The following is a 23,296-nucleotide window of genomic DNA, read 5'->3' on the forward strand; positions in this document are numbered from 1 at the left end:
AATGGCAGAGATATAAGTTTCAGAGTCTAGAGGAACAATTTTAGCTAGTTTTGACACTAGCTTTTTCCTGCTATTTTGCAACTTGCTAGTTGCAGCAGAAAATGAGGTAGATAAAAGGATGTATGGTGTAAAAATTATTTAAGCAAGTTTTACAACTTGGTTTGTCACTCTTATAAAGACAGTAATTCTCTGCTTTCATTAGGTAGCAGAAAACAAACAAACAACAACAAAAAAAGGTGATTTCACTTGTGATGCTGAAATTTACTTCAACCCCACTAATTCAATTCTAAAGCTTTTCTCTTCAGAAGGTGAGAGTATATCATTATAAACTGATGTGAAACCGTTATTCTTCTAAAACTTCAAGACAAGAGAAGATTTACAGTGCTGTTATATATGCATAGGTACAAATAACAATGATTTTATAGTAACAGCTGAACACTACATATAAAACAAACATTCAGTGAAACAAAGAAAAAAGATTAATTTTACTAAAAGAAAGAAGCAGCAGACCTAAAGAATTGGTTCTTGGCTGAGGCTAACGCCACCAATAATCATCCATTAATAGATAATAGGAATCATTTGTTGATTGATCAGTCTATTTAGGAAGTTATAGGAAGCACCTGCTACTGTTTTCTGCCTTGTGAAGCCAGGAGCAAAGCTCTAGAGGAACTGCTGCTCCTAGGACCCCAGCACAAGAACTTGAGGTCTGCTGAAGTTTAGGTGAAGTTCTATTAGGTGTCTTTTCTTAGTGGAAGCGTAAAATGAGAAAAGGAGAGAGACAACTGTGTTCTGGTTAAGCGTGATTCTTGCTGGAGTATTCAGCTCTCAGACCTTTCAGTCACAAGTAGCAAAGCTGAGGATTGCAGAAATGCACCTTAAAACCATGCAGACAAGTTGCAGTTAAAAACGCAGGTGAGCAGAATTAGAAAGATGCTTAATATTTCAGGTATATGACAAGCTATTACAGCTTTCTGAATTTTTGTCTTTGAAACTTGATGTTGTGTATCTTTTCTGGGCACCTCTGCTCAGCTGCATAGCCATTGCACAACAAAACTTTATTGATGCTTGTCTGTTTTTGTTGCAGGCTCACTGGAAGATGGATACTACACAGGGAGAAACGCTGAAAAAATCCTTTTGGTGAGTACAGTGATATGATTAATTATCAGAAGTCATATAGACAGATATGTTGAGACAAATATGTGAGGAAGGAGAGACATGGAGCACAGATGATGTTATTTTAATTAAAACTGATTTACTTAAAGGAACTACAGCTTATCAAAAAGAAGTTTGTTACCCTTGGCCACTTTCTAAAGTGTGTTGAGAAATACAGTGGAGGAAGAAAGAGGTGGTTTTGGTTGTTTTTTGTTGTTGTTTGTTGTTGTTTGTTTGTCTGTCTTTTAAAGGTAATGTAACTCTTATGAGAGTAAGAGTAAGCTCCTTTGTGTCTGTCATAGTTTCTGTGGAGCTGAGTAGGAGACATTACTTTTGGAGTGACCTCTGCATTGCAAGGAAATGAGTCTACCTTCCCTTACTCAATATGTGCCATATTGGAAAAGGCAGCAATGATAGCAGCTTCAAAATAAGAGCCTATTATTACAACTTTGAGGAAGACCCACTGTTAAGTTCTTCACATAGATTTCATATGAATTTCATTATCTCAGAAGTCATCTTTTTCTTACTGTTTGCCTGGAATTCATTCTAGCTCAAAAATGAAACTACTTAATTTGGATACCCTTTCTCACATTTTTTCTGTGCGTAAAGTGTGGACTTTGCTAATCATTGAGATTCACAAACTGAGTGCCATTGATAATATATGTGAAGAACGCTCCTGTGTGATTTAACTTTTTGGAGCAAGCCACAGTACAAATGGCAAAGAAAATATTTTCTAATATGTAATGAAGTAGTGGGAAGTTCAGAATTTCCTAAATTAACTCTGTTGCACACAATTCCGAGAAAGATTTTCAGTCACAGGTAATAGTCTAATTTAGTCAATTTTTCAGATTTCTACGTTTATCACCTTTCAGAAGGGTGATAGTATCAAAAGCAAGAAGCACTTCATCTTCCAGTTTATGTAACATAGAATTTTCTTACTTTCCATTGCCTATCTTGGCCCTTAAAGGAGAATTTTCTTCCTTAGTTTTTAGTTCAAAAATGAGGAGGGGAAAAAAAAAAAGAGAATTAAGTGTTAATTCCATAAATTCTTTTATGTAAGACTGCTGCTAACTTAAATACATTGAACTAGACAAATATCCAGTCAAATCAACATAGTGAGGCTGAGAGAAATTCTGGATGGCAGCATATCTTTCTCAGAAAAATGTTTGAACACATTTAAAAAACATAAACAGCCAAAAAGTACTTTTTTGGTAGATACCTAAAATCAGAACTGCTGCTTGTGATGGATATAAATACACAACGAAGATAATATGAATCACAGCAAAGGTAGAACTATTGATGAATTAAGTTATTGAGCTTTGAGACTTGTAATCTGGAGTGATGTTCATTGAATCATAGAATATCTGAAGCTAAATTCTACAGGGATCATGAAGTCCAATTCTTGGCTCCACACAGCACAGAGTAGAACAATCCCTCACACAGCTGGCAGTGCTGGGCCTGATGCACTCTGGGTTGTGGTTGGCCCTTTTGGCTGTCAGGGCATGCTGCTGGCTCAGGTTCAACTTGCTGCCAGCTTTAACTCTGATCTCTTTCTGCTGCACTGTTCTCCAGCCTCTCATCCCCCAGTCTGTGCATATAGCCAGGGTTGCTCCATTGCAGGTGCAGAATCTGGCACTTTGTCTTTTAGAGAAAAGAAAGCCCAGGTCTCTAATTTGTCATGATCTCTCTATAGTCTCTCTTCAACAATTCCTCCTAAACATTGCAAACATAGTATGCACATGAATCCTATCTGCAGACAATTTAGAAAAACATTGAAGAGATCTGGCTCAAAAATGGAGCCCCAGGAAATCCTCATAGCAACTGGCACAGTGTAACACCACTTACTATTGTCTTTTGAGTCTGACTGGTCAGTCAATTGTTCAGCCATGCTGTTACGTACTTGTCTAGCTGCACAATGAATATTTTGTCCAGCAGGATACTCAAAGATGTTGTAAATATTGTCCTCACTACGCATAGAGTGTAATTTAGGCCTCACGTCAGCACATTCAAGCATCCCAAGAAGGGGGGAGAACAGTGTCTAATCATAATTTGAAATATTTTTAGTATCTGCCATTACTTTGGCTGATGAAGTCTAAAAATATACTTCCAGTACATCCTGTAATTACATGCAAACATTTTAATAATGGAACCAGAGTATATTTTCAGGATATTTCTCACTCCCTCTGTCTCATTTGTCTCTCTCTAGGGGCTATTATGCTTAGGGTTCCTCTGTACTCTCCCTATAATGGATCTACAATTTGTTGTTTTATTCAGAATTATGCAAGAAATTAAGTCAAATATTATTTCTGGTGCACATTTCATTCTGCAAGCTACACATACTCAATAATTCATTCACTGTTAAAGCTTGCAGGACTTTCATGAACAGGGAGGAATAAAACAGCACTTGGACACTTGATAAGTGTGCCCCAAGGGTGCTGTCTTAAACACCGAAATATAGCAAAGAACAGGTACCTTTCAGGTTTCAAGACACCTGAAAAAGGCAGCTGAGCTGCAAGAAAAGCAGAGGGAAGTTGATCATAAAATGTTTAGTTGTATGATGACAGAGGCATTTATTTCAGATATGCCCATTCATTATATGTTAGTGCCTGCAGTTCAAATGCCTTATTCAATTTGAAGTCAAGAAAATCTTGTAGGCAGAATAGATAATCTCAGGGCTAGTTCCAAACTTCATAAAGTTAATGAAATCTTTCCACAAATTTCCTTCAGTTAATGTTTGATAAGCATGGGTCATATTCACATAATCACAGTAAGTGACAAGCAACAATTGCTTGTATTTCTTGGATAAAAATAAAGTAGTAGATTTGCACTACTTACCATGATTTGCATTGTGGCTTAATGGTAATTACAAACCACATCTCTCAAGCTCTTTTTCTAGTTAAATGAGTTAGCATCCATTAAAGGTAACTGTGAATTCAGAGCCCATTTCCGCTGCCAATTGCTAATTTATATGCATTTTTCTAAGCTTTTTCCTTTGCTGTTAAGAATTTTCTGCCTTACAGGCTTTCAAAAACAACTTCTTAAATGAAGGGAATATTTGTTATCCTTCTTTTCAACCTTCACTGTTGTTTTATGTGCTGATATAGAAGGGCTCAGCTATCTTCACAGTTGAGCTTGCTGTCCTGATCTGTGTAGCAGAGAATTGTTAAAATAGGGCACCTTGCTTCATAGAAAATGCCTCAGCTAGCTTGAATACCCTTAACCCAACTTGGTATGCCTAAAGAAATTCTGTATTAGAGCAGTACCTGTAGAACTGTTTTATCATATATAATTATAAACCAAACTGACCCTTAGCTTCTAATTAAGCATTAATTAGGTAAAATATACAGTGATTGTAAAACAGTGTTTTGTAACAAATCTAACTTTGCAGTTCCTATGCTCAGATAGTCAATTAGTTTGAGTATCTCTGGTTCAAGCTGTTGAGTTCATGTTTCTCCTAGCAACAGTATCAATATATAAAAAGTTTGAGCTCTGTGCAGGTAGACAGCAAACCACTTCATCCTGATTATTTTGATGAGTGCTAGAAACAACACAGTATTCTTTACAGTGATCTAGAAGCATTTCCTTGTTTTTTGTTTTTTTTTTTTTTTGTTTTTTGTTTTTTGTTAATAGCAAAAAGGAGCACAAGCAGAAGAAGAAAATCACGTTAAAAATTTGAAAGCTGTGTATTCCAGGAATATAACTTTTGTTTAAAAAAAAAAAAAAAATTCCCATAATGAGAGATGATGTCATCACCCTGGAATTAAATGTAGCACAGAGGTTTTAAAATATTTGTTTTAAAATAATTTGTTTCACCTTCTACAGGGAAAGTTCCAAAATATGATTTAATTCAGGGGCAGCCCTTGAGAATTATCAGAGCCATCAGATCCATTTCATCTCTGTTTTTATTGAGGAAAAATATTTTGGTCCATGACTTCCTTAAACAGTCCTATCTACTAGGTGTAGTAGATACACCAGTAGTCGTAGTTTCTGACAAACAGTCCTTACAATCACTCCATTTTAATGACTTAATTCAGCAAAGTTTACCTGATTTTAAGATTTAAACAGCAGTCTTAACATTCAGTCAGTAGTCTTTTCACATCTATGTAGGTAACTCCGAAAGTAATGCCTCATTTATTTCCAAGGAAACTACAACAGATAGAATGAGCATAATGATAGTACTTGATAGAGCAAATTCTCAGCTACAAAACACTCTTTCAACACAGTCACCACTATCAGCTGTGTGTTTTCACCAAGGATGAACAAAAGCCTGCATGCTGTTCTTGTAACAATCTATACCAGTGAGGGTGACCCACTGTCACCACTGTGAAGCACCCCACCACCACCTCACTGTACTCGCATCCACTTTCTGGTGTCCTTCAGTGTTCAGCAAGCATCGATGAATGTCAATGGACACATTTATTCCACATGGAGGAATTCAATGACACGCCTTTGCTTCATACTCTTCATACACTCTTCCACATCAGACACCATCCTGTCAGATTGCCCCTCTGCTGCCATCTGTCGTGCAGCAACAACATGAGAAGGTTCAACCTCTGCGGCCATATCACCAACACCCACCTCTGATGTTATGTGTCAACATCAATGAATAGGGGGCATTACTTTCAGAACAGCCCTCATACGCTACTCTTATGTCAAAGATCTAAGGGAAACGAACCTGCCTCTTTCGACTTCTAAGCATTAAAGTTATGGGAAAACTGTAAATTTGTCAAGTTTTTTGCATACTTAATAATTCATCCACATCTTCTGAGACGTTGATAGCCTTTTGTTTTTCTACCTCTTCTCATTTGTGAATGACAAACTACACTGAAATGAAAGAAAACAGAACCAGAAATGTTTCTAAACTTAATTAATGGAAATGTTTTTAAGTTTGAATCCGTAAAACACACTGGAATTTTTTACCAGATCTTATCAAGTATTGGAGGTTAGGCAAGACAGACCCCAGCTTCAGAGGAGAATTTGCTTATGGATTGTTACTGGGTTAAGTGTTGGATTACCATAGCTGTGAATTTCTTTTCAGTTATCTAATTTCAATTTCTTATATTTCCAACTATAGGATTTTTGAAGTAATAAATATAATAGTGTTCCTCTACCTCTATTCAATATTAAAGACTACAGATTTTTGATTCAGAAATCTGATTTTAATATATTAAAAACTTCAGATTTATGCTATCTATTCATTCATTGTACTTAAATGTTATCAAAAAATGCCTTACTGTCAAACTACAGTACATCAAGTATAAAATGAGATCTGAAGGGACTGCATAAAATTCCAGAATTTTTACAGTGGATACTTCAAAAATGCGAAAATAGATGAATTGTAATTATGGTAAGGGCTCCAGGTAATCAAAAGACAGAGGGTTTTTTATTTACTACACATTAATGTGCATTTGCACATCACAGAAATACTGAGCATAAAGTGGAACATCAGAAAAAAAAAAAAAAAAAAAAGGGCATTGGGTCAGATCTCAGCTATCCAAAGGTTTTGCTTTCTAATGACAGGAACGTATTTATAAACATACCTGTGAAGTTTTAATTCTTCACCAGCATACCAATATTTCAGAAAGAAAAAGGAAAGAAGTCCAAGGGTTTTTTTTTCTTACGATTCTGGCAAGAGAGAAAAACATCTCTTCCTAAGTGTGACTGTTTTATTACACTTAAGAAGATATAGGTTTTAGATTATAAAGTCTGCAATCAATACATTTTAGTTATGACATACAAAAACACAGTTCAGTTAGTGGTAGGTACGTTTTTGTCTGTATCTTTCTGCCTCTAGCATAAATTTTCTCTGAGTATGAGGAAAAAATGAAAGTTTATTTCAAAAGCAGCAGGAACTGGGAAAGCACAAATGATGCTGATGGGTGAAGTAATGGATCATTGCCTGCTCTGTGAACCTGAGCAATGTGTTAGTCTGATGTAAACACTTAAAAATTAATACCTGGAAAATGTAATAGTGTTTCATTGTAAGATACTCTATACTGAAATTAAATATTGATGTTTTCATATACATGGCTTTTATGAGTATACTGCAGAACTAGAGAACTGAGTGTTGTTATTCATACCAGGTGAATGACAGTTTTCAAGGAAAGGCTTGGCTGGGTACACTTTATTAAACTGTATTTCATTGCCATATTTTGAGCAGAAAAGAAAGCAACAGTAATCCAGTGATGTGAAGATGATAATGGAAAACTCGATAGCTGGACTGCTATGGTAATTAACTATGGAGCAGTTCATATTTTCCTTAAAGAATGAGAAGAGGCCCATCACATTTCTGATTTCCTGTTCTCTTCCCTCTCGAAAGGAAAGGGTTATTGTTACCTGGGTTTGTGATGTTTTATGACTATTGTTGACATAGATATTCTTCAGGTTGGAGGCTGATGCTATCCTTATATTTTGTATTCACGCTCTTCAAAGAGTCTGTACCTGCATGTACTACTGTTCTTACTTTTAACCAGAGACTGGAAATGTTCTGAATTTTCTGAATCTGTCAGACTAAGAAGTCAATCTGCTTTTGATTTATGTTTTAATTCCTTCTATATTATAGATGTGCTATTAGCTTCTTTTTATTACCCAGTGCTCTCCTTGGTTACTCATAGGTAATGAGCTATTCTTGTCCCCAGTATGAGCCCCAGCAGCTTTTATGATTCTAAAATGTAGGCCTTTAGTCCAGCAACTGTATCAGTTTTAAGATTTTAATTATCAAATAGCAAAAAAAAAAAAAAAAAAAAAAGATTATTCATTGAAATGCTCGACTTTCTGGTAAGGCAAAAAAATAAAACATAAAAATTACTGAATTAAATGAATAAAGCAGAAGGTTGTTCCTATGCCAAATTATCAGCCAATTCCTTATTTCTTATTTAAATGCTCTGCATACCAGCTTAGGGGGGAAAAAAAAAAAAAAAAAAAAACAGTGAAAAATTGGTTTTTGAAAAACTGAAAAATAATATCAGCCTTTTTTTGGTATTGTCATGAAAATTGCATTAGAAATGTTGAAATTTCTAAGTTCATAAGTTGATCTTTGGTCACAGAGTTTGTGATTGACACATGGTGGCTGAGCATTTATTTTGGAAGAGATGGTGTCACGGAGTTGACCAGATCAATCTATGTCCATGACAGGGGCGACAGGCCTCTGCCGTCCCCCCCCCACCCCAGTCCCACAAAAACGGGAAGGAAGGAAGGGAGGAAAAGAGCAGCGGCAGCAATCTATGGAGGAAAACTTATTTTACTATAATATTGGAATACAAGATAACACAATAGATACAATTTAATTGCAATTGAGATGAATAAATCAGACAAGATGAGAGAGAGAGTTCCCGGGACCGAGTCAAACCTGAAAAGCTTGGAATGGCTAGGAAAGCACCCTCCAGCACCCACTGCCAGGCAGCAAGAGAGCGCTCCCCCACCCGGAAGGGTCAGATCCCGTGACTGCTGTAATGTACAGGGATAGGTAGCAAAAGAAAAAAAACAAAAACAAAAACATAGAACCATGACAGATGGATGCTGGGTAGTTATGCGTTCTGTCCACGTGTGAATAGCAAAGTGTATGATGTATTTTTTTGTTGTTGTTTTCTATAATTTAAAATCAAATACTCTGTGAGGAAAAAAAATTGTAAAAGGGACTCTCAGATGGTGTAAAATGTGTTCACTCAGCTAATAGGGCATGGAGCTGACAGGGACGTGCTGACTTAAGTCAACTGAGGATGCAACCATTAGTGGTCACAGAAAAGTATAAAGAAACATCACTATAATGTCTAAAAGTTCAGCATTTTATACTGCTTATAGAAATGCACCAGCTGCTGACAGTTAAGTTCTACTGGGTTGAAATTTAACTTAAGACATTGATTATTTTTGTGCATCATATTTACAGTTTTTTTATTCTACCAACAGCTGTAATGGTACTTTGAAGCTGTTGATTCAGTACTGTTTATAAGATATGGTTTTTTTGTAGCACAGCCTGTTTCAGATCAATAAAATATGAAGATAAGTGGTGATAAATGAGTACTTTCATAATGAATACTTTCATAAATCTAGCCTTATTATCATACTGTTTTATTGTGTTTGTCCTTCAGAGAACAAAGGAGATACCTCATCCTTTACGTCTAGTAGCATGGCTATAGTTCTTTGCACTACAAAATGCACCTATATCAGATTTCTTATTAAGGGGATTATCACAGAAGCACTGTGCTATCTGGCAAATGAATCATAGACCTAAAAATTTATACTATTACTACTCTTACTAGAAAATCCATTTAATCCATGTGTTTCTGTTTTCCTGTCAACAGAAGGGAACGCTTATTTAATCTCTCACAGACTGATACAAAGCTTAATCAATACATACAGCATTCTACCAGTGTTAGTTCTTGTTTGGATCACTAAAGCTTCAACAGTTTTTCCAAAAACCTAGAATTTAGGCTTGATAGTTACATTTGTGTTTAGAAAAAAAGTATATCTAAACCATCGATTTTAAACCTACAGCTTTTATGTTAGATGGATACTTATTCATGGGAAAAGTAACCCAGCTTTTACGCATAGAACTTGCTGAAAAGACCATATCTGTCTAAATATGTACTAATACCAATCTTTGCCCTGTCAATAAAATGTTATAGAGGCAGATTAATTCTTATACTTAATTATCTTTTAATTTCACTGAGGTTTTCTCTTTTTTCTTTCCTCTGCTTTCACCTCATTAGTCATGATCAAAGTGTATTCCTCTTAATAGTTCCTTAATGTGATGCTTTGATCACATTTTTCTGACTAATTTGAAAGTCTGTTAACTGAATTACAACTGAGACTGTGTATTTGAAGTTTTTGGATTCATTTTCCTTAGGCCATTTTACTCCGTTATACCCAACATTTGTTGGGATGTATTACAGCTTCATGGGAGCCCTGTTGCACTGTGCTTCTGCTAGAAGAAGGAGACACCTTTGATAAAAAGCAAATCGTGCATCTCCAGGAACATGATTTGCCCTTCTGTGGGCCAAATGTTTCTCAGGTATTTTCTATCAACTAGAAAAGGTGTTGATGGCAACCAGGGTCTGAAATTAGGAAATCTATTCAAATTCCTAGAAGTAACTAGGATAAATTTGGTTTGTGTTTTATAAATTTACACAGCATCACAGACTGCCAGAATCATAGGGGCTGGAAGGGACCTCTGGAGAGCATTTAATCCAGCTCCCAGTTAAAGAAGGTTCCCTACTGTAGGTTGCACAGGAAAGTGTCTAAGTGAGTTCTGAATATCTTCAGGGAAGGAGACTCCATAATATCTCTTGGCTCCCGTCCCTGTGTTCTGTACCCTACAAAGGTAAAGTTTTTCCTCCTGTTTGTTTAGAATGCTTAGTGTTACAGTTGGTGCCCATTGCCCCTTGTTCTGTGGCTTTGCGGCCCTCTGGTGTGCTTTCTTCAGTAGTTCCTTTTCTTTTTTGAACTGAGGAGCCCAAAACTGGACACTGCACTCCAGATGTGGCTGGCAAGGACAGAGTAGAGGGGTAGGAGAACCTCCCTTAACCTGCTGGCCATACTATTTTTAATGCACACCAAGGTATCATTTGCACTTCTTGGCCACAGGGGCACACTGATGGCTCATGGGCCACCAGGACTCCTAGGCCCTTCTCCTAAAAGCTCCTTTCCATCAGGTCAGCCCCTAACTTGCGCTGATGCATGCCATTATTCCTCCCCAAGTGTAGGACTCTGCATTTGCCCTTGACTGTGATCATGATTCTTGTCCCTCTCTTGTCCACAAGCAGCTATTTTAATAATTTTCAGTTATGGGTAGCAATCAACAAGGAAATGTCCACGAGCTACAAGAGCCATCTCTCTGTGGGCTCTAGAATAGCCAACACAGAGATCTTTCTTTTTTTCATCCTGTACTTCCATACAGAGTTTATTCTAGCAATTTCTGCTATCTTTATGCTTCCTTTCTTGAAGGCCCCATTAAAACCATCTGAAAACTTGTTGGCAGAAATGTTTTATCCAAAGGAGTATATACACCCCAAAATTTATCCACAAAAATGTACCCAATCAGTTATCTCATAAGTAATTCCATTGTCAATTTGTCTCTGCCTCTGAAATTTCTTTGGTGAGGGATCTGTCACGCAGTCAATGGAAATAAATACATCAAGGTCACAGGACTGATATTATATATGCAGGAATTGGTAACTGCTTCAGACGATGGAATAATGAAGTTTGTTAAGCAGTTAGGAACCCCTGGAGGAAAAACTGTGTAAAATTTCTCAATAATTAGAGGTTGGCTTATTTTCCATCTGTTACAGCTCAGTGGAAAATAAATTTTTTTTCTTTCTTTACTACATTGGAGCCATATTCCAAGAGGTACCATTCACTTTGTTGCTATCAATACTCAACACTGAGTATTAGGTAAATTAAAGCATAGTAGTCAGTTTACAAAACTGTAAATGTGAGAATCTTCATACTGTATCAGATTAACTTCCATGCTATATAATGGTGAGCATTAAGTTCAAGTTAAAGCCTGTTACCCTACTCCGTGCAAAACTCTGCCATGCGTTTTAGCAGGAGCAACTCAGATACAGAAGACAATATACAGTATTTGGGATCACTGAAATCAAAACTGGATGTGACAGGTTTTATAGTTTCATTCAAACAGTGATCACTTTTCCATAACTCTAGATAATGTTTTAAAAAGCAATTAGTGATCAAAATAGAAACTAGCTAAGTTACAAGGTACGTGCATAAGGTATATAAGTGGTTTTCCAAGATTCTGCTCCGCTGGCATTTAAGCAAGCTTTTTCCTATCACACTAGGAACATGCTCCTGTCCTCAACCACTGAGTGAGACTCAGTTCTCTCACCAAGATAGTTCTTCATCTCTTTCCTATTCAGTGAAAATGGATTTATTGTTCATTTATGTAGCTGCCCAGACACAATTAGCGCTTTCATTTTCTTCATGTTGCTTAGTCACATCTAATCATTGTAAAAGGTAGAGAAAATCTTTTTGAAATATCATCAAATTTTCAAAAATGCATCCTGACAATTTTAGTTGGCTGTATGGTGTATTTTGCAATCCCTGGCAATGAATTCTAACACTTATTGCCATACAAACCCCAGCTGCCTCTCTTTCAGCTGATATATGCGTCATAAACGTCCTGCTGAATCTTTACTAAGAGAAGATTTAGTAAAGATTTTCAGAAGAGCTGAAGTTTTGCAGTATAGAAACAGGACAACTGCTGCAACAGCTTATGACAGGCTGAGTGCTGCTCAGACTGGCTGCAGTAGAGTTCAGAGCAGGATGTAGAGAAGCTGTGAGCTGCAGGAACCCTGCAAAATGAACTGTCAACTGCTAATAGGTCAGCAGATACAGTAGAATCATAGCTGGATTCTGATAGATTCACTTTCTATAGAAGGAAGTTGAGGTAAGGTAGAGAAAAACTTCAAAGCTTGTGGGAAACAGGGCTTGGAGTTTCCCCAGGCTTTTAAACAAATAACAAAAATAATGCTTTGGGCAGCAATTTAACCTAGATCAAGAGATGAAATTGCTACCTTACAAACCTTTATGGTTAGATCTGCTGCAGTTTGAACACTTTCTTATAGGAAGTTCTGCCACAGTAACCTGGGTGCATGTTTATACATTTTCAGGGAGAACATGTGCTCTCAACCAAGATAAAACAGAAGCTGATGCTGAAGAACAAACCTTTAAAATGAGTGGAGTCACCCTGCTTTCAAACTGTCTTCACCCTGTACTGAACTTTCCCCAAAGTACGCATGAGAAAGGGATTTTAGTCCAAATTGTCATTGAACCTTTGTACCAAGGATATGTATAACTACCTGCCCTGTATCCCAGTGATTCTCTAACAGCAACTACCATCTTAACTATTGAATACTTTAAATAGTTTAGGCTATGCCATAGCAAAGCTATTGACTGGTTCAGGTAATTCTTCCAGGCTCAAATCTTACCCACAACGAACTTCACGATGAAGAGGCTGTTTCTTGGATAAACTTCTCCCTATAACCCAATTAAGCTTTTGAAATTGAACTTACTAATTAAGTAATAAATTTTCTGACTGTGCATAATTTTGCATAATTTTGATTCTGCTTACACACAAATCTAAGTGAAAGAATAACATGAAATTAAGTAGTAATTACACAGATTTACCTTTGATTTTGAATGGCTTTGATTTGAACTTGCACTGTGTCTCTGTGTATTTAAAATATAGAAAATTATCAACTTAATGTCATAGTTCAAATTCACTGGTACTTGTTAAAATATTCAACTGCTTAGACAGCATCATTTGCATGCTTTTTGGTAACGTTATAAAGTGTAAATAAGAGGTAGAATGGGATGTTTATCTCGCACCTAAGTATGAAGTTCAGTAAGATGTTTAATCAATTCAGCACGAGAAATGACTGTTTTTCATTAAGAAACTGAAGCTGAGGTGAAGTAGTCTGAAGAGAAATAAGATGACAAAAAAAATCAGAAAAAATTCAGTGGGCTCAGGTGTGTTGTGTATTGAACTTGCTGCTAATATATATTATATATAATACCTTGCTGTTAATATAGAAAATATGAGCATTTATAAATATATTTAAAGTTTCACCAGTTTACCAACAAGTAAAAAAATAAAAGTAGCTTACTGATTTATAGATGCTTCAATGTTCTGAAAATGGGAAATTCAAGCAGCTGGGTGATCAAGCAGTTTCTCTTGTAGCTAACACATTAAGAATTTTTTTCCCCAAGCTAGTTTAATTGCCTTGTTAAAGAGATTGTTATGTTTTGTAGTAGGACCAAATCTCACAAATCCTGATGAGAGTTAATATATTCTTGTTTCTATGTCAGTCCTTAGAAATGACCTGAGGAATAATAGGCTTACTGGGCTTTTTTTTTGCTAAAGGGAAAGCCAAAATATATGTGGAGAGGAGGCTAGAATGTTCCACCCAGAGCACATTTGTCTTTAAGCCACTCCCCAGACCATCGTATCTCCAGCACAAGCAACTGCCAACAGGTATTTTAATGCATCCAGATAGCAAGCTAGGTCATATAAGGTTGCCTGACTTACTGAGGTTATGCGGCAAGTGTCCTTGCCAACATATAGCAGCAGGGCTGCAGTGACTCTAAGGGTGTGTTCACCATAGGTCCTTCAGAGCACGTGGAGCCAAGGGGAGGTGCAGCACTGTCAGTAGTGTAATATCACCCACACTCCCTGCTTACTAAGTCCCCACACCAGCTACAGCTCAAAATGGGAAGCCACTTCACTCCACTTGACTATGCTGTAAGGCTGGAACTGTAGGAAGAGGTAGGAGAGGAAAATATTCAAGTCTCCCACTGACATATCAGGAGAGGGCTGGTGACGCTGACGTGTTTTGGCTTGGTTACAGTAAATAATAACTTCAATCACAGAGAAAGTAGAAAAGGCTCTATTAGCAGAGAAAAGTGAGGAGTTACATATTTTGATGGGGCATTCAAAGATCTCATCTTCCTGGAGCTGTAAGAAAGACTGCAAATACCTGCTTTTGTTAATGCATAGAGAATAGATACTGGGAATCTGCCAGATAGCAGAGTAAAAGTATTCTTGGATCTTCTGCTAGGAATCTTTCTGAACTGAATGTTGTTTTATATTAGTGGGAATAAGGATTTCATTTTATGATAGAACTCGCTCTTTCTGAGATCTTAATTTACCAATCTAAGATTTACAACCAATTTAGCAAAATTTTATTTTTATCAGGTAATAGTTTGGCAATGCTCAACAGATACCAGCTGACTCATATATCATTGGCTTTATTAGTAATCTGAAAATGGAAAAATTTGAGAGCTCAAACTGGAGGACACGGAATCAAATGAGCTGTTTATTTGTGCCATGCTTAGGGTCCCTCTTAGTGAAAGAGAATGTCTGCAAAAGTGGGAACCTTGAATATGAGAAAATGGCAGTTAAGGAAATAGGACCTCAACAGATGTCTATAACCGTATGGCTGAATTGATTAATTTGATGTTGTATGGCTGTTTTATACCAGTTAGAATCACTAACTAGGCTCTTGCAGAATATTTTGTGCTTGCCACATTAAAAGATAAGTTATGCTGACGTATTTTTTTTCCTTTAATAAGAATAATTCATGTCATTAAAGTTACTGTAGTCTTATTTCTTCTAGTTAGAATAAAATGTTAACTACTTTTTCCCTTTTAGATTATGTGGCTATTAAATTCTATGCTTGGTGTTATATAATTGTTACTCCTATAAACTGAATGAAAATTTCAGTGTGTTTTACATTTCTGCAGTTTCTCAAAGTAAAATGTGACTTTCTCCTGTTGCAAACTGTAACAATTTATTCCCATAGCTGAGACTACATAAACAGAATGTAAATGCTAAGGAATTAAATTTAGTTATTTATTATACATTCCGTGAGTTTTCTGGAACCTCAAACCTGCACTGAACTATACACGTATTCTAAGTATTCCCTAAGGAAGAGGATATGCTTAAGTTTCAAACATAGATCTTTTAAACCCTGCAAACATTTTGGACATACTCATAGTTTTTAATCACTACATCTTCATGTTCACATATTTTTGATGTATTTTTGACCTATCTTGTCTGTTACTAAAACAGCATTTTAACTGTTCACTGGGAAATGGTCTGAAGATACAGCCATATATAGCATATGGCATTATATATAGCATATATAGCATTTATAGCATATAAAAATACAGGCTGTGTAATGGCTATATTTTAATGTTTAGTATGTTAACTCTTATACTTCCACTAAATAAATTCCCAGAGTACTTAACTGACTGATAACGAGATTTTCCTTCAGCGTGTAAATTTTGCCTCAAATAAAATATATTGCTTGCACCTAACTCTGCCAGGATTGCCTTTCATTCTCCATATTTCTGCTTACAGAGGATCATTTGTAGTCTATTTTCAAAGTACATCTACCCCCAGACAACAGAGAGCTAGGAGAAGAGTATATCTCCTCCCCACACTTTCAGCCCTGGCTCTCAGCCTTCAACCAAAAGTGTAGGGAGAAAATATGTTAATATTAGAACTCAAATTTATTCTTCTGTGGCAGCAGCAATGTAAGTTTCAGAAGAATGTACGACAATTAAACTAAATAATTAGTAAAATTCATAATAGACAAGAAGGAGGGGAGAAAATAAACCTTTTAGCACACCCATCTAGTATTAGGGGTTCTGATTTTAATGAATTCTCCAGTAGATATCTTAATGTCCAGCTTTCCCAATCAGCTAACTGAGGAACATCTTGTACAGCTCAATGTCTGTTGTGAATTGTGCTTTCTGCATACCAAACTTCTCTTGTGTTTTGGAGAGAGATCAATAAATTTCATGGACCTCAGTGCATACAAATTTCTTATACGATACAGAGAAGCCTAAGGAAGGGTTAGAGAGAGAAGAGGATCAGCCACTGCTCTGAGCATGAAAATTCCAGAAGGCAACCACTTAAGTATCTAAATTAAACATTTAGATACTTAAGTGGTTGCCTTCTGGAATTTTCATTCAATGTATGGTGATGTTTTATGTAGTTTGCTCCAAAAGTAATGCCTCTTGTTTATTTCCAAGGAATCCACAACAGATACAAGGAGCGCAATCACTCTTTTTCTCTTGATACACAAAATTCCCACTTACAAAACACTCTTTCACAAGAGTCTGATTATTACACTAAAAAATCTGCACCAGCAGAGGTGACCTGCTGTTGCTACTACTGAAATGCACCTCACTATGTTCACATCCGCTTTTTGGTCTCCATAAGTGTTCAGGAACTCTTGATAAATATTAGTGGGTGCCATTTCTTCTTCATGGAGGAATTGTGACACACATTTGCTTCATTTGCACTTCCACATCAGATGCCAATTTGTCAGACTGCTTCTCTGCTGCCACCTGTCATGTGGCAATAACATATAATGGAATATTGGTTCTATTGCCATACCATCATCTGACATCATTGGCCAACATAATAAAATAGGAGGCATTACTTTTGGAGCACCCTTGTAAATACCACTGCTGCTGGAACAGAAGAAACTAAAGCAAATGGGCACTGTCTATAAACATGTAACTCATAGCTTGAACTCTGTCAGTCACTCAAAACCAAGCTGCTGCTACAACTGAGCTTTTAGCAGTTATGATTTCTCTGCTTGTTTGTTTGTTTATGTGATTGATGGGGAGGTGTCAGTTGTTTTGTGTCCTTGGGTTATATATATTTTTTTGTTTTTAAAGCATCAAACAAATTCTTTGCTTTAAATTGATAATAAATCATTTATTAATAATAGTTAATTAAGAGGCAAGCAAATTTGCTGTGCCCTGATCATTAATTTGGAGCACAAAGTATTAAAAGAGAAATGATTACAATATGCAGCAATGAATAAACATTAAATGTAGGAATACGAAGGTTTTGGAATGCTGTTGTATCATTCAGAAAAATTATACGAAATTATTGAAAGACAATTGACGTTTTACTTTTTAGAACTGAAAGACAAATACAAAGAAACCCTGTACAGATGCATGAAGTACAGTTCTGCAAGTTATGTTATTGCAAACCAGTCAATTTTGGATTGAAATCTAGATGCTGAAAGAACATGAAACTGCTCTGGTTTAATTCAGCTAGCAGCCTCCACCACTTTCAGAAGCATCGGACAATTAAAATGAAGTGCTAAAAACATGCCATATTTTAATAAAACATTTGTGGCATCAGGAAATATGAAGGACACCTCTAAATTGCTAGTCACTTTGCTGACTTGTATTTTGACTGACTTTGAAAGGTATCCGTTGACGGCCACATCTGTCAGAAGACACAAACAGGGAGACTGAACTTAATTTAGTCCTAGTGTCCTAAAAAAAAAAAAAAAAAAGCCCACTGACTTGACACCTCATCCTCAAAATGCCCTTTATATAATAATTCAGTAGTTACAGCTGCTCCATTTAACTTTCACGAGCTGTTCTGCATTCAGAAACTACAACTGGAAGGTCTGTACCTCAAGGTGAAAAATGCTGCAGCTTAATGACACAAGATTCTCATCTATGCTTAATGAATCTTTTGATTTCCTGCCTTTGGCACAGTTTCAGTAGAAAGCTCAGAAAAATCCCATAGTCTGAGAGTTTGGGTGTTCTTCCAGGACAGAGGATACATGGTTTTAAATCTCTTCAGGCTGGATGGAAATGTGAGCTTCCTACTTCCTGATTATGTGCTTCCAGTATTAGCCGACTCTTCAGATCTGCAGTTCAAAAGTAACTCGCTCTGCATTTAAAAAATTTGTTCTAATAATTTTGTAGGTTGTAGCATCTAGATCTGGGCCGGGTAGATGCACTTCTCTACCACTTTGTGCCATGCAACAGAATGGCTTTTAGAATAATCTGGCCATTCGAAAGCAACTACCTGCTTGTTGAATTTACGATCAGAGCTCTGTATTTTAGCCACGTGAGTATTTGCGGGTATCTAAAGGTAGCATCCTGTACTATTTGAAAACTAAAACATCTGTGATAATCTGGTTTCATTACAATATAAATGCATGTAGTTATATTGTTTTTAACAAAAAAGTGTGATAGCGTCACTTACAAAATACATGTAAATCATCAAATGGCATAAATCAAGGTTACTTAAATCACACAAATAACTCTTGTTAATCTGTCATTAAAACTAGTATTATGCTTCTTCAGAATTTTGATGGAAAATAAAATGAAGCCAATACAGGACAATTTTAATTCAGCATTCTTTTAGGCTTAGATGGTGGTTTTCATATGAAGCCAAACAAACACATTCCCAAAATTCAATATTCTCAATTTAATCTTACAATGGTGTTCACATTCAACAGTTTTACTTAACTATGACTCTAATATTGTATAAATGTTAATAAAATTATATTCACTGTTGTCACTTTCCTATCAGTATCTGTTTTTCATCTTTATTTAGGTAATAGACAATTTTCACATCAGCTTGGATTCAGACAGTTAGTGTACATAGGAGAATTTTGCTACTCAAATCCCTGACCTTTACTTCTCTCCAAATACAGAATAGGGAAAGCATATTTTACTCTGTCTAAATGTTAAAATGCTAAGAAAGAGGCATTCTGGCTGTGATACTGTCCGTATGGAAAGTTTTCAGACTGTCTTCTGAGATGCTATCAGAAGAGACAAGAACTCTACCGGAAAATTGGTGTCTTTTGGTAAATTCAGACTACTTCTCCACAACATATAGTATTTGCTGAATCCACAACTTCTGGTAGAAAAATCAATCTTGTTTTTTGCGGTTTCTAATCATGTAGATTTACTACTAAATCAGCCCTATGCTTAGTCATCCCTACATTAATTTGTTCTATCTAATTGTTTGGAAACATGTGCTACTTTTATTAAAAAAAAAAATTCTACTGTGGTTTCATTCTTGTCTTCCCTACATGTATTTTTAAAAAATAGGTTTTAAAAAATTATTTCGTAAAGTCTCCTCTATACGTCACCCAATGATTTTGCTTTTCAGAAGTTCCAACCTGTAACACTGGCAAACAAAGTTCATAATTCAGAAATCAGGTCTGTCCTATCACCAGTGGAATCTTTGAAAGCAAAACTAGAAAAAAGCTGCAGAAACAAACAGCTTCAGATTTTGGCTTTATGTCAAGAGCATTAAAAAAGAGGAATGTGTTCCTTATAGTATCTTGCAAGTACATTGCTCCTTCCCTTAGGATATCTTGTTTGTATATTGTTAAGCTTAAAGAAAAATAGAAGAACAAGATATAATTCAATAAGCCAATTTAAAAAATTAGGTCTTACAAGGATTGCTATGGGCTGTCATAAAATAATACAAAACAAATGAAACTCACATCTTGGTAAATACATTTGAACTGTTCTCTGAAGTACATGTCAACTTTATTCCAATTATCATGAAAATTCCAATTTTATGCACAAATCTGACAGAATATTTGATCACATACTATTTCTGACCATTGTATGTTAGAGATGCAAAGATCAAAATAGATTTTTCAGCTCTGATAATTAGTTCAAATGTCCTGAATACGGTTATAAATGATAATTTCACAATCCAATTATAAATATCCAAGAGAAAGAGGATCACATAACTGTCCACAGTATAAGGTATGGGAAGATACTCTCACTAAAAAAAGCAGCAATTCTACCTTTTCTCTCTTTTTATTCTATGCTATCTTTTACCTCTAACTTGCGTGTCTTCACAGCCAAATTTTTTGGGCTGTAAATCCAATTTACTACTGTCTGTATTTTATTGTGACTATATTTCTAAATATTACCCTCAGGACAGATTTGGATGAATTATTTGCTCTTTAACCACAAGGAAAATCAAACCACAAACATTTGACAGAAAACTCCTTTCTTCCCTCCAGATACACTTAGATGAAACAGGAAAGTCCAATGGATTGTGTTCTACAGAGAGCACAAAAATGTTTGTAAGGGTTTCTACTAAATTTAAACTCTAACAAATTATATCATTTTGAAAGAGGTAGAGAAAGGAAGGAAGGGAGAGAAAGAGAGGGAAGGAGATTTACCTTTAATTCCATTTTTGTCTTTCTTACATTATAATGCAATTAGATTCATCAAGTTCACTGCTAAACTTGAGAAGTATGTCTTTGTCTCGTACATCACCTAGGGAAATGGATGAAAAGTACAAAGATGGCACAAAAGGTGTGCATCTGCTTTTGTTAGTCAGTGATAGCTCACGACCATAGTATGTTAGATAGACATCTTGTTGGGAATAGATATTCAGCAGTTGTAGGCAGTTTCTGCTAGGATTATCAAAAACACCATAAATTTTTAGTTTAAAATTAAGTTTAAATATGTTACTGAAGTTTCGAAAATTTCACAGCCAAATTATCTGAATCTTCAAAGATTTTTTAAAAACTTTGGAAAATGCAGCATATTATGGCACTTGTGAGGCAAGTGAAATTCTTGCTAAAGAGAATTAGTACAATACTTCAAGCCTAAGATAAATTGCTGATTAATTTTAAAATCCTTAATAATTTAACTTTATTGACTTCAGGACTCGCCACTATAAAGACACATCTCTTTGTGCACTTTGGACTCCACTTTAATGCACTAGTTGGCCTATGTTTAAAAGCATATTGTTTCAGACTTTAGCTGTGTATTTTAGATAAAAAAGAAAAAAGAAAAAAAAAAAAAAGATGGATCTGGTCAAAGATGTCAGTCACTTTGAAGTTTACTGACCTACAGAATGAGTTGCCCACATTGGTTGTGGCGTCTCCCTCCTTGGAAATCTTCAAAAGCTGCCTCAACATGGTTCTGGGCAACCTTCCTAGATGCTTGAGTGGGGCCTTGAATCAGATGACTTCCAGAAGTCCTTTCTCGACACTGCCATTCTGAAATTTTGTGCAACTGAGGCTAGTGAAAACATTTTACCCAAAACTTTGTGTAATTTCTTTGGATTTTAAGACAAATACTACATAACACGAATTATGTTAGTATTTGGCAATATAGCAGGTCCTGGAATTGGGCCATGTCACTCAGAGTGTTCACATTGTCTGCATGTTCAAGAAATAGGTGCCATTCTTAACAATAAACCACATATGAAAGAACCAGAGAGATTACAACTGAAAAATTTAGACCTAAACTCATTGAAGGCAAGATGGATCTGATTTTGAGAAGTGAACACCTCTGAGCTGTATGTAAATTCTCAGTGTTAAAGGTTTGAAGGTCAGGCTTTAAATTGCATTACTTTGATACAGCAGCAGCTTATCATCTACTCTGAAAGACTGTTAAAACTTCAATCTTGAAGTTTTCAGGACTTGACTAGACAAAGCTATTGTTGACCTGAACAAGAATGGATGATGGTCCTACTTGAAAACTGGGTTAGCGGCTTCTTCTGGCTAACATCCCAGGGTTCATAAAAATACACTAACTAGTATACTTTTATGCAGAATTCACAGGGTAAACTCTTGTCACCACTGAATTAAATGGGAATTATTTCCATGATTAAACAAGAACAATATTTCATTCTTGGAAAAAAAAAATCTACTGTTATGCTGGACTTTCCAAATATCTAAAATAAATGTATGTGTTCTTATATTTGGTTGTCCTGGCTTTGAGTTGAAGTTATGCTGTATGAATTGTTTATGCTGATGAAACAAAACTAAATACCTAACTAAATATAAAAGGATAAGATACCAAAGTTATTTTTGATTATTTAAATTGATAATTCCATTTTCACTCCATTGGACTTAATTAACTGTCTATTTAATCTTCCACAGACTTCATACTGATAGTGGGCAAATCCTAATATGCCAGCATAAAACCCCCGTAGTTAACTCAAGTACAAAGTCTGCTAGTAGTAATAGGTATTGGATTAGCTCTGATTTTCTGTGTCCCTTCATTAGTAAAAGGATATGACTATCACTGCCACTGATAAAGCATTCTAATTGATTTTTAGCATTCATTTTTGGCAGAGTCACTCCTTTTTTTCATTAAACAAATTGATGTGAAATTAAATCATGTCCTGTGGAGAAAAAGGGATGAATCAACAGTATTGATATTTTATGCAAAACTTGAAACTAAGGATTTTGATAGTACGAAAAATATGTTTGGTAATGTTAGTGCAGGTAGTGTGGGCAATGAGAACGTTAAAATCAAAAGGCAATAAAGATCACTGTGAAAAAACGTGTATACTTGCAGGATATTTTAGAAATTTCTCTTAAATGGATATTTATCTTATATTATAAAGTAATTGTACAGATATGCTGATTTTCCACAATGTAGACACAAACACACATTTCTAGGCTAGACAGTAGCAGCCAATACTGCACAATTACCACAAAATTTTATTCTAAAAAACTCTGCAATTAATCCAATAGTTCACAGCTACATATCTGTGGCTTTCTGTCAGATGGCACTATAAAATGATAGTGCAGATACGCATACACAGTTAAATACTTGTATGTATGTCCTGGGCAGATTTGAGATACAACATGTGCAGGAAGAAACTGGCAGGGTACATGCAGATTTAGATAACCATGTCTGTGCCTTCTACTTACATCTAAGAGAGGGCAATGTTCAGTATTCCTCCATGGCAACAAAATGGGACAGTTATAGTCCAGACAACCCGTTATTCAGATGGCTCTGGAAAACTGTGGTATGTATCTGGGTAGACTGTTGAGTGCATGGATGGGGAACACGGTCTGGGAGAAGC

The 23,296-nt window shown here is 35.9% G+C and overlaps 1 long non-coding RNA gene across 1 annotated transcript; it reads left to right on the forward strand.

Annotated features, from left to right (window-relative positions):
- Window positions 1–653: 653 nt before the first annotated feature.
- Window positions 654–13,703, forward strand: LOC122180346. Its single transcript, XR_006179018.1, has 3 exons — window positions 654–912; window positions 1,085–1,137; window positions 12,777–13,703. It is a non-coding gene; the product is annotated as an uncharacterized LOC122180346 (long non-coding RNA).
- The last annotated feature ends 9,593 nt before the right edge of the window (window positions 13,704–23,296 follow it).

This window comes from Lagopus leucura, unplaced genomic scaffold (genome assembly GCF_019238085.1).
Source record: "Lagopus leucura isolate 7727_CA_CO unplaced genomic scaffold, USGS_WTPT01 Super-Scaffold_100004, whole genome shotgun sequence".
In the NCBI taxonomy this organism is placed as follows: domain Eukaryota; kingdom Metazoa; phylum Chordata; class Aves; order Galliformes; family Phasianidae; genus Lagopus; species Lagopus leucura.